The following is a 13,717-nucleotide window of genomic DNA, read 5'->3' as shown; positions in this document are numbered from 1 at the left end:
AGAAGCGGAGGAAAAATTAAAAAGGGAGGCCGACCTATCAAAGAAAAAAGAATAAATAGGCATTAAGGGCTCATTGCCTATCATCGAGACTTATTATTGATTTTTTTCTTATGTACATTGTGGAGCCTAGGGTTTCTGCAAATAGTCACAATTGGCCATTGAGAATGAAAACTCTCAATTGGTATGCAATTTTGAGGGTGTGAGAGATCACTTGAATTATTGCAGTTGTGGGAAGGATATTTCAGTCCTTTCATTTGTGCTTAATTGCTGATTTGGAGTTTCCAGTGGAGTTGCACTTTCACCATATCATCTACAAAATTTAGTCTCCACCATTTGATCAATCTAGGTTCTTCATTTCAATTTGTAGTTGCAACAAGTTCTCAATTGTATACAGCCAGTTAGGGTTTCTCTATAATGTGCTATGTCATAATGTTTTGGTGCTCAAATTTGCCATATCATTTGTAAAAAATTTGGTTTTTATTGAATGAATACATTGGCACTATTATTTCTTTTATTTCAGCAATATATTTTAGTAGTGTGTTAAATTTAGGGTTTCTTTTGTGGCCTATTGGTACAGGTCATTACAGTGGTATCAGAGCAATTTCCTACCAGCCTGATAGGGTTACCCAGCCACCATTTAATTTTGTTTATAAAGGAACTAGCATAACTAAGAATATGGCTGACAGACATTCTCAAAGTCCATCCGAAAGTGTGTGAAATGATGAGACTTTACAGCAATAGGAGAGGCTTCTACAGTCAATAGAGGCAAGTACATAGGCAATGATGGTTATGATGCAACATTTGATTGGGGAAAATAGGAGAAATAATCATGATCAAGATGATAGAAGCATAACAGGATCACAACATAGGACAGGGTCTGGAATAGCTAATAGACCCACACATCCTACATTTAGAGAAGAAACTCCAGCATGCACAGTTGATGCTATGGTAACAGATATTGTAGATGAACTCTGACAAGCGAGGAATGAGTGGGATTCATTACCAGAATATGTACAAGATGGATGGACATTTGACAGGTACCTAAACTATAGAGTTGCCAGGCAGAAGCAAGTAAATAAACATAGTGAGTTGCAACAGGTCACCAACAAGTTGGTATTACCCACATTTGATGGCAGTGGAAAAATGACTACTTGTGCTTGGATTCATAAGGTGGATACTTTCCTATCTCTGAAGACTATGACAGAAATTGAAGCACTCAAGTATGCCACTTTACACTTAGATTGGGAAGCACATGATTGGTGGACACATGGCATGATCACATTGCAACATAATCAGGTAACCACTTATCAAGAGTTTTTGGACAGATTGATAGAAAGGTTTGATAAAAAAAATCCTAAAGTTTGTTTTTGGGAGTTAGCCCAATTGAGATAGTCAGGAGGTTTAGAACAATTTATCAATGACTTCTAGAAGCTTGTAGTGATGGTGCCTGACATTTCAGAAAGGAGGCTATTCATTTTATTCACAGAGGGATTAACCGAACCACTCAAAGGGTGGGTAAAGGCCTTTGATCCTCCTCCATTACAGGAAGCGATGAAGAAAGCCTGCAGTATGGAACTTGCAGCTCTAGCAAACCGGTTTAGTTCAAAGGGTTCTTCATCATTTAGAGATAACAAAGGGGAATTCAGCAAGGGTAAAGAGAAGGTTAGCGACTCAAAAGACAAGCTAGCTGCACCTTGGGTTAAGGAAACACTTAATGACTTGCGTAGGAAGAAGTTATGCTTCTTTTGCAAAGGTCCCTATGAGTTAGGTCATGATTGTCCTATGAAGCCTAAGGGGAAGGCTAACTGGGTGATGTGGGCACCATGATGAGGATCCTGATGAGGTAGAGGGTGAACAAGTGGTAGATAGTGCTAAGAAAAAAGAGGCTCCAGAGATACATTTACAGGAGGCACATCTATCTAGTATTCAAAGAGAGGGATCTTTGAGATTTTGAGGAGTCTTGGCAAGACAAAAGATTATTACTCTATTGGATATAGGTGCCACGCATAATTTCATTGATGCAAGATTTGTGGAGAGGCATGGACTCATTACTGAGGAGTTCAAGGGACTAAGAGTTAAGGTAGGTGATGGATATACTCTTCATTGTGATAGGATGGTGTGAGATCTACCTTTACACCTTAAAAACTATGAGTTTAAGGCAGGCTATCATGTGGTCAACATGGGTGACATGGACATAGTACTTGGGATGCAATGGCTACATTCTTTGAAGGAGGTTACCTTGAGATTGGAGGACATGGAGATACGATTCGTGGTGGATGGTAGGACTCATGTGCTGAAGGCTATCCGTAATGGTGATGTTAGGACTATCTCATTTAGGCAGTTGGAGAGATTAGCAAGGCATAATAATATAGAATGGGCAGCAATATGTGCCTTGATGCCTACTCAGGGGGAGCAACATAAGACTGAATATCATCTAGATATTCAAAATTTGAGAATCAAGTACGGGAAGGTTTTTAGTGAGATTCCACCAGGCAGGCCACCAGACAGAGGTATTGAGCATATTATCGAGTTGGAGGAAGGTGCTAAGCCTGTCATGATCACACCATACCGGCACCCAAAATGACTCAAAGATGAGATCGAGAGGACCATCAATGAGTTGCTATCAATGGGACACATCAGACCAAGTAAGTCACCTTTTGCATCTTCTATTATTTTGGTAAAAAAGAAGGATGGAACTCTACCAATGTGTATTGATTATAGGGTGTTGAATAAGAGAACTATAAAGAACAAGTATCCCATCCCACGCATCGATGAGCTAATAGATGAATTGCATGGGACTTTTTATTTCACAAAAATTGATTTGAGATCAGGCTATCACCAGATCAGAGTTTGAGAGCAGGATATTGACAAAACTACTTTCAGATGTCATTATGGGCATTTTGAGTTTGTAGTCATGCCTTTTGGTTTGACTAATGCACCTGCCACTTTTTAGTCCACTATGAACAAGGTCTTCCACCATCAATTGAGGAAACTCAGAGGGGCCGAGAGATCATTCAGCATATATGATAAGGAGATGCTGGCCATCATGAATGCCTTGGCCAAATTTAGACAGTATCTTGTGGGTAGCAAATTTTGTATTAAAACTAATCATAATAGTTTGAAGCACTTTTTGGGACAGCAGGACCTGAATGATCATCAGTAGAAGTGGGTGAGTAAGTTGCACGCATATGATTTTGATATCACATATGTTAAGAGAACACAGAATATTGTAGCAGATGCTTTATCTCGTAGGCCACACCTCACTTCTATGATTCAGATATTAGAAGATTGGCAACACTTGATTGTAGCAGAATATGCCAAAGACATGTGGGCCTCTTCTATAGTGGAGGGGACAACAATCGACACTAGATACACTCTCATAGATGATTTGATCATTTACAAGAACAGGATTTACTTAGTCCCAGGATCGAAAGTGAAGCAGTTGATTTTGAGAGCATTCCATAATTCACCTACAGTAGGGCATCATGGGTATTTCAAGACATACAGGTTAGTACGAGAACAATTCACTTGGAAGGGACTTAAGGCTGATGTTTTATAGTATGTACGTGAGTGTCATGTTTTCTAGTAGAACAAACAAGAGCACACTTATCCAGCAGGGCTCCTACAGCCACTTCCTATTCCTAATAGGAAGTGGGAGTGTATCTCTATGGATTTTATTACGGGCTTGCCTAGGGCCCAGGCGCGTGATTGCATCTATGTGATGGTGGATAGGCTGACAAAATATGCTCACTTCTTCCCTATCGCTACTACATACTCAAAAACTCAGGTGGCAGAGGTCTTCTTCAGGGAGATTTTTAGATTACACAAGTTACCTTGGAGCATTGTGAGTGATAGGGACAACCACTTCATGAGTCACTTTTGGCAGGAGATATTTTGATTGTCTGGCACTAAGCTTACACCTAGTACCAGTTATCACCCACAGACTGATGGTCAAACAGAGATTGTAAACAAATGGGTGGAAGGGTATTTGAGGAATTATGTGGCAGATCAGCAATGAGCTTGGGTCAGATGGATATGTCTTTGCGAGTATTATTACAATACTACATATCATATGACTATACAAATGACACCCTTCATGGTACTTTACGGTTATGAGGCACCTAGTTTCTTAGATTTGTTGTTGGGAGACAGTCGAGTACCCCATGCAAGTGAACTATTATAGGAAAGTAAGGATATAGTTGCTACTCTCAAAAACAACATTGCTAGAGCTCAAAACTAGCAAAAATAGTATGCAGACAAGAAGAAGACTGAGCGTAGTTTTGAGGTAAATGATATGGTCTACCTTATGTTGCAGCCATATAAGCAGTCCACTCTCAAGAAGAGTGGTACAGAGAAACTCAAGCCATGCTATTATGGACCATTCAAGATCATCAAACGAGTTGGTGAGGTGGCTTATGAGTTGGAGCTTCCCACAGATAGTCAAGTGCACAATGTGTTTCATGTATCACGCCTCAAAAAGGCATTGGGTCAGAATGTGATGCCTTCTGCAGTATTACCTCCCTTGAATGATGAAGGGAAATTGATCTTAGTGCCAGAATTCATTCTAGATAGTAGAGAGAAGCAGCTTCATAGGAGGGTAATCAAAGAGTATCTAGTTAAGTGGAAAGATTTACCTATTGAAGATGCTACCTGGGAGGGAGAAGTGATTTTGCAGCACCCAGCATTAAGATTGCTTGAGGCCAAGAAATTTTAGGAGGGACGAACTTATAATGTCCCATTTTTTTAATTTTTTAGGAGGAATTAATTATAAGGTTATCAATTAAAAAATATATATTACAAGGTAACTTTATAAATTAAATAAAAAAAGCTTCTAGAGGTTGCTAGAAGAAGCGGAGGAAAAATTAAAAAGGGAGGCCAACCTATCAAAGAAAAAAGAATAAATAGGCATTAAGGGCTCATTGCCTATCATCGAGACTTATTATTGATTTTTTTCTTATGTGTGTTGTGGAGCCTAGGGTTTCTGCAAATAGTTACAATTGGCCATTGATAATGAAAACTCTCAATTAGTATGCAATTTTGAGGGTGTGAGAGATCACTTGAATTATTGCAGTTGTGGAAGGATATTTCAGTCCTTTCATTTGTGCTTAATTGTTGATTTGGAGTTTCTAGTGGAGTTGCACTTTCACCATATCATCTACAGAATTCAGTCTCCACCATTTGATCAATATAGGTTCTTCATTTCAATCTGTAGTTGCAACAAGTTCTCAATTGTATACAACCAGTTAGGGTTTCTTTGTAATGTGCTATGTCATAATGTTTTGGTGCTCAAATTTTCCATATCATTTGTAAAACATTTGGTTTTTATTGAATGAATACATTGGCACTATTATTTCTTTTATTTCAGCAATATATTTTATTAGTGTGTTAAATTTAGGGTTTGTTTAGTGGCCTAATCGTACGGGTCATTACATTTTTATTTCTTTTAATTTGTATTCATTTACAGTATTTTAATAAATAAACAATTTTATTTCAAGTCGAATAAAATATAACAATGAATAATAAATGTAGAAGATAGATCATGGAGAATTTTTATTTTTATAGTGCTAGGTCACTGTAATTATGGATTAGAAAATATATTATGGAAAGAGATGTAAAATATTGATTAAAAAAAAACTGCCACACAATCTAATCTGAAAACCACTCTCATAATCATAAAGACTTTTCACTCTCATAATCATAAAAGCATACTAAAATTGAACTTAGCTAGCTGTTAAAATTGTATTAGATAAGCAATTTGATTGCTTTTTATATAGATCTCTAATCGAAAACTTAAAATTAAACTTTTTACACAATCGAATAAAAAATATCATTAATGAAGATATTATACATTGCAAAAGCTTAAATCATTATATAGAGGAGCCATTGTGTACCATTCTGGAAAACCTGCCCCTGGTATGTGGTGGCAATAAAGGAGATTACAATGTAATGAGAGATATGTTCAATTGATATAAAAAATAAATAACAAGGAAGGAGGGTGAAGGAAGGATAAAAATGGTCTCTTATTAAAAGCATTATCTATACTCTGGATTACAAGATTAATATAATAAAAATAATTCTAAAAATACTTCTGCCCATTCAAGATCAGATTGTTTCATGCAAAAGTTATTAGATATGTTGAGTTGTGCCATTGTAAGGTTTATATAAATCGCAACCCCTAAACTAATCCCTAAGGGTTATAGTCATAGATCAGCCATTGTAAAGACAATGAGTGAGAAGAAATTTAACATGGGCATGTTGAAGTTTCTATTTCCTTGTCATTCTTTTATTGGAATATAAATTAAAAATGGTTGGATTTCATATTAATTTTTTTCCTTTCAAACTACCTATATAGAATTCAACATGGTGACACTTGGTACATATTAGCCAATTGGGGGACTTTTTCACGCATGATATTGTGAACACCAATCTTCTTTTGGTATGTCAAAAAATAGACTATAATCATCTCACCAAAGTAGGTAATAATACATGCAAATACTTCTTTACCCAATATTCTAATGGCACCCAAGTAGTTGATTCCACAAAATAGAAACATCGCAAATAGAACAAGAAAAATGCTAACAATAAAGAGTTCTCCTCAGGATAAACTCCACACAAGAAGACTAATGGTCCAAAACTCATTAAAATACCCTCTAGGACTTAGTAAATAGCCCTAATTAATAGGAAGTACTCCAAATCTGTGAAGAATGCAAGAGACAAAGGAATTAAACCAATCCTCACCAATATATACTTCTCTAGCAATCATCCTTTGCCCATTGAGAAGCACATGGGTCTCACACATTGGCTTAGCCAAAGGGATCATTACAATTTTACTGCACACTAATTGTACAATATTAATACTTTATACAGGATTTAGATGTTCAAATCTGCCGAAAGCACTAATTCTATTCCTATCCTAAATATGGTTAACTGTGTAATCACAGTTTGCATAATAATTGTTGTCTTAAAATAGCTAGGTGAGCTATTTTAAACAGAGGAATACCACCTTCTGTGCAAGCCATCAGAATGACTTTACTTTAAACACCCTAGCTGTAATAAGAAAACAGAGGATTTTTTTCCGTCTAATGAATGCTTTTCCTTCATGTTTGAAGATTGTCTCACTAAACTCATTTTGGTTATTGATTTATATCAACTGCATAATACACAATGCGATTGTACAGGTGGTGCTCTTCTGCTGGAAGTACAATGCTCAGCGGCTCCAGGCACCTTTTGATGCTGAGGGTTGCCAGGCCAAGCTGCGTATGGATGGTGAAAAGCCTTATGTGACAGATAATTCAGATTATATCGTAGATTTGAATATTGAGACCTCAAATAAGGATGCTATAGTTGCCAACGGTACAATTTTAGGATATCAGGGTGTTCTGGAGCACGGTCTTTTTCTCGACATGGCTACAGCTGTCATAATTGCTGGATCTGATGGTGTCTCAGTCAAATCAAAGTGATAGAGAAACAAAAGATATTTTGCAAGCTTCTAACTTCACAGGCAATTAATGTATCTCTATTGTCAATTACAATAATAGATGCAATGCTGGTTGATGTCAGATTATTGAGATTTAAGTTGTCTTCCTTCGCAAAACGTTGTTCTGATGTAATTTCTTCTATTGTCAGGTTTGGTGTTTCCATAGAGCCTAGATTGAATTGGGCACTGAATTTACATCACTACCAATGTAGATTTTTTTAAATGGATTGTAAATCAAATCAAAGTGATAGAGAAACAAAAGATATTTTGCAAGCTTCTAACTTCACACGCAATCAATGTATCTCTATTGTCAATTAGAATAATAGATGCAATGCTGGTTGATGTCAGATTATTCAGATTTAAGTTGTCTTCCTTCGCAAAAAGTTGTTCTGATGTAATTTCTTCTATTGTCAGGTTTGGTGTTTCCATAGAGCCACAGCTACGTGGACTATTTAAATTTTTTTCAATAGATGTCCAATGTTTCTAAATAAAGTTTCCCATATTTTTGCAATAAAAAAACAAAAAGATCACCAGAAAAATTAGCACTGACCAATCACAATATAAGAGATAAATAATAAAAACTTATTTAGATGAAATGTTTTTACAGAACATAGTATAAAAAAACTGCACATAGTTTCTGAGAAATTAATTGATTGATAAGAACGATATGAAAACTTTAGTCTGCGGGACTAAAAACATGTTACTCTAACAGGGAAATATAATGCCGATGAGGATTATATATAATGTAGATGAGATGGCTTTGGTGATGCTCCAATTGTACCAAAATAATGGCATTCGGAAGAAACCATCTTTCTCAAAATAATAACAAGAGCAAGAAATAACAAACCTCACACTTGCTTTGGACTGCAATTATTCCCTCCTGGCCAATTTGGTACTCCCATGACAAGTCTCTTGTGTATTTTCAAATGCAGGTTAAAGAGAACACGGTTAATTTTTCCTTGTATCTTATGAACTGTTTTTTCAGATTAGATTTGCACATGACATAGACTATAGCTCAATGAAAATAATCAGATAGCATTTTTTTCACACTCGCATGTTCTGTGCAGACAAAAAATATTTTGGTAAGAGGGAAACACATAGTTATATATATATATATTTTTTTATTTTTATTTGCAGCCAAAGAGCTTATAAATTTTGTCACTTGACGGACACACAAGCACCAGAATTTGCAACAGACAGCTATTTTGAAGAAAGTTTTGATCCAAAATATATAGGAGAGATGCATAATGGTTACTCAAAAACTGTGTGAAAGGCTCTTGTGGATGATAGTTATCAAATAGATACAATACCACATGTATCCCTTGCATGAAAGGAAAGAAGCTCTACTTGCCAGCTGCTAAAAATGAGAGGCTCAAGACTTTGGAATGCTAACTGCTTGCAACAATGTTAACTTCAGAACTGTTATCTTGATCTTATCCTCTTCTCTCGTATTGAAAACTGTGAAAGTATTAATCTGTATAGTCTGAGATTAACTATCGATCATCTTGACCAATTCGAAAAGGAGAAATATTGGAATTAAACATTAGCAAAAGGTAATAGAGCATTGTTATTGGTCGTAGACCAAAATTTTAATCACCATTTGCATTGGAGCCTCGGTAATAGTTTTCTGCCTTGGCAGGAGCTATTAAGGATGGTTTCACTATTCAATATTTGTTAGAGGTTGGATATTAGTTCCTATGTATGGATTAAGTATCAAAGATGTCTGGCATCTAGTGTCTTCATGTCACAAAACGTTTGAGCTGATGAGGACTAAGGATCAAGCTCTATGGAAAGTTCTACTCGTGCCCAAGGGGAGGCTAAGGCGCATGAAGAAATAATTACACCTCATCCACTGAAAAATTTTCTATTACGCATAGCAAACAGTCTATAGAAAACATCTAGAGATTATACCCATAGTGGGATAAATCATCCAACACATGGTAATTATTCAACCTAAGTGGATATCTCTTAGAAGCTAAACTTTTACCTTCAACACATTTTGTATCTCCTGATCGGTTCAAACCAGAGGCTCCAACATAACTAATACTGATATTCCCATGTCCAATTAGGTTTGTAGCTCTAGGTCTTGTTTCTCTTGACAAGGTTTGTTAGTTATAATATCGAGGCTTTTATATTCTTATTAATCATTTCCAATCAAAATTTTCATATGAACCTCTTTTCTATTGATAATACTTGGTAGATTTCCTATGTAATTTTTGGCGGATCTTTAAGTTTGTGGATTGGAAAACTCCATCTGGATGTAGAGAAACAAAGGAGTTTGAATTATGTAGAACAATTGCAGAGCGGGAGCTAGGCCTTCATCCGCTCTGAGCTCTAGCTAGTTCTTTAGTCCGCAATTAGATTTGATGCTTCTAGAATGACGGATAAGATTCTAGAATTGAAGACTTTTTAGAATTGTTTTCTTTTTTTAGATCATTATCATTTTTATATCTAGTTATTTATTTAAAGTTATTACTGTTTTATTGAACTTTTACTTTCTTCATATTCTAATTAATTTATATATTTACATAGTTATATTATTATTATTTTGTGATTGAATTTTTATTCTTTTGCCAATTCTCATTCTTAGTTTTTTTGACATTTAGTCATTTATCGTCATTTATATTTAATTCTAGGTTCTTTATTATTTTTTATTGTTCTTTGATTGTCTTCGTATTCTTATCTATATATTTACATTAGTTACATTATTGGTGTTATTATTATTTTCATATATATATATAATACCGCCATTATATTTATGTATAATGCATCCATTTGTTACTAGTATTATTTATTATTATTATTATCATTATTATTTCTTCATATGTATTATTATTTTTTGTTGTTCATTTTCAGATTCATATTCTTAGTTCATTACTATTATTATTATTCATTTTTCTTCATTATATTTATATTTTGTTATTTTATTGATTTTTATTTTCTTCTTCTTCTTCATATATATATATTCAATAGGTAAATGTTTGAAGCCTAGGTTATTTATTATTATTATCATGAATAGATTTGAACCCAAGACCTTTACCAATGCGTTGTAAGCTCTTGCCTCTTCTTATTTATATATAATTAATCTACATATATTTTGTCTTATTTAGTTATATCATTTGTGTTTCTATTATAATATTTATACATCCTTATTCATTTATATTATACGTCCATTTTATTATTATCAATACTCATTATTATTATATGTATGTTTATAGGTTTCAAATTTTATCTTTGTCTTGTCTTCCTTAGCTTTACATATTCTTTCTGATTAGGTTTCATTCTTCATCTTTTGACTTGTTCACCTTGGTTTTGTCCTTTAGTTATCAGTTTAGGTGTTCTCACTTTTTTTTTTTAGTTGCTTTAAATTTTGAATGTCTTCTTTTTCATTTAAGATCAAATTCATCTTCTTCTTTTCTTCATCTTATGATCTCCCCTCTTGGTCTTCATGTCCCCCCCGCCACCCCCCTCCTCTTTTTATATCTCTCTGTCTCCTCTAGTCTGCTACTTATTTTTTCTATTCTCTTGCTCTTCATCCTGATGATGGATCACTATGTATGATCTGAAACATTGATGCTAAAAATTTAGACACAATCAAATTCCAAAAAGAAATTGATATTGCTAATGGATTGTGGAAACCAAATTACACTGACTTTATTTTTCTTTAATCTTTTAGCTAAATAAATAAACTAAAACCCTTAGAAAAGTTAAAGTTAATTCTAGCCAATGATAAAAAGACAAATTATTGTAATAAATTTTTTTTTATAAATTAAAAATCTTAAACTTTTGGCTACAAGATTTTCAATCTTAAAACTTAATTGAGAGGGAGCTATAGAAAATAGAAGTTGCCTACCTATATATCTAATAAATAAATAAGAGCTCTAGAGTGTTCAAGTTTACTGGAAAAGGGTTAAAAGGTGGATGAGACAGTGTTGGTAAACAAATTTGTCAATGTGAAGTTAGTATTGAAACTAACCCTATTTGCCCTATGAATAGTGACAATTGTGCCAATAGTTGGAGAGATTTAAACCAATCATTACCAAACTACAATGTTCCTTTGCATTTGAGAGGGGCAGCTCCCTTGTATGATGGGTGTATTTGATTTTTTCAACATAAATGAACTAAAACTGAAAGATAGAGAGAAAGCTATTGATGATGAATGCACCATACAACTTGACAACTTTCTTAAACTAACTTAAACCACTAATAACAACAATTAAGATCTATGCTTGAGAATTATCACTAGCATAATGTTGATCCAAAGATTTATAAACGTCTACATAATACCCTAAAAATGCTTACTTTAAAGAGAATCAAAATTTTTAACAATTTAGATTTTGAAAGAAGAGAACTCAAATTGCATGTCCTTTATTTTCTTGCACCAAGAACCTAAGAAGAATTTTCAATTACAAAGAAAAAATTTGTACACACTTTCCAAATATTATCTTATCACCAAAATTCTAACATAAGTGTTCTCATATTTCAAATTCCAAAAATCCCCTTTACAAAGCCAAAATGATTCCTTATATAGACATTGAGGTTAAGAACTACTCCTCTGTGGTTAATAAATACTTCCTAGATAAATACTCTTCTAGTGATGACCTCACTTCTTTGGATAATACTCACTTCTCTCTCATGTGACAGGATCAAAGTGGCTTTGGTTGTAACACTTTTATTCAAAACTATTTTGACTATAAATCCACGTGCTTTGCCTATTTGAGTCACTTCATAATAGGTGGTTGGAATTTTTCTATAGTTCATGGGGTTGTGCATTTGGAGTCACAAGTCATGGGCTTGTTAAATGCATTTGATAGGAGGTGTTCAAATTTCAATAGTATCTCTTTTGTACTCATATTATTATCACTAACCCAAATGACATGACATACTAATGAGCATTATGTTGAAAGCATGATCAGTCAAGAGATGATTCTTGACTGCAAACTAATCAATCACCACATTCCCTTCAAGTATGTATTTGAAAGTTATTTCCTTGAGCATATCCCATCCATCTGTGGTTTCTAAATATATTAGGACATATTGTATTTTTTGGAGCTTCCAACTGATGAGATCGAGGTTCATTATGATTTGTTAGGAATATCAAGAAGCCTAATGTCATGATGCATTTTTGAAGAATTATGTCAAACATGTGCTGATCTAAATGCCTTTTTTAACCATTCTATTTTTTGCATATCCAACAATCACTACATGTCCTATGACAATGGATTACTTGACATACAATGATATCCTCCATATGCTTCCAAAATTCACATTATGAAAAACATGATATTTCTATGAGGCATCCTCTTGAAGATTTTCAAAGCATCAAACACAAGCTTATTCCTGGCATATTCTCCAATCAAGGTTTCTTGGGAGAAGATATCTCGCCAAGGTATTTTGTCGAATATATCATACACAGAGGTGGAGTTATCATAGCATTAATGACATGTTACTAATGATTTTCACAAACTCACATACCCCACATGCCCTAAATTAGATGGATTCTCATAATTGTGTATTATCCAATGGACTATCCCTGATGCTAGCTTCAAGAGGCATTCTGTCAAATAGATTGCGAGCGTGGTTTGTCCTCTATCAATGCTTGAAATTTTCATTGCATGGGCATTTTGTCAAACAATTCACGTGCATTGCCCATATTTTCACTAACATGTATCCGAAACCAAACTTGCACATTAGTGGGTGGGAAGTGATAGATGATTGAATTTTCAAACCAATACTTGAGCTTTATATCTACAAGTTTTCCTTTCCACAATGCTTTTCCATCACTATGCCCATGCTACTAGTTGAGATTTTTGAATTTCTTAATCAACATAAACTTCCTATCGTGCCTTGAATTTGATGGTTCTACATGACTTCAAATTATCCAACGAGATATCTCTGAAGCTATGTGTATCAATTTCCAATACCATTTGAATCATGCAAACTAGAGGGTAGAGAGGAGGTTATAAAGTAGACCATGTGCTTGGATTATGGAGAATACCAATGATGTACTTTGGAAGTCACATGCTAAGATGATGTCTTGTCTTTGGTTTCGATTCACATTCTCATATCTTCAATAGCTTACTCTACTTTTCATGCAGACTCAAAGACGAGGGAAAGTTGGTCAAAAATTGCACATGCACCTTATAATTCTTTCTCTGTTGACTTTTGTAACCTTCATTTAGCCATTTTTAGCACTAAATTCATATTCCAAAAGTGTATTATTAATCTTTTGAAGTCTCC

The 13,717-nt window shown here is 34.5% G+C and overlaps 1 pseudogene; it reads left to right on the top strand.

Moving 5' to 3' along the window:
- Nucleotides 1–4,014: 4,014 nt before the first annotated feature.
- Nucleotides 4,015–7,460, top strand: LOC149547174 (putative ribose-5-phosphate isomerase 3, chloroplastic pseudogene; annotated as a pseudogene).
- Nucleotides 7,461–13,717: the final 6,257 nt, after the last annotated feature.

This window comes from Cupressus sempervirens, chromosome 7 (genome assembly GCF_028749045.1).
Source record: "Cupressus sempervirens isolate cs-2001-9-10 chromosome 7, ASM2874904v1, whole genome shotgun sequence".
NCBI classification, from domain to species: Eukaryota; Viridiplantae; Streptophyta; class Pinopsida; order Cupressales; family Cupressaceae; genus Cupressus; species Cupressus sempervirens.
Note: the sequence above shows the minus strand (reverse complement) of the source record. Positions and strands in the feature narration are given on the sequence as shown.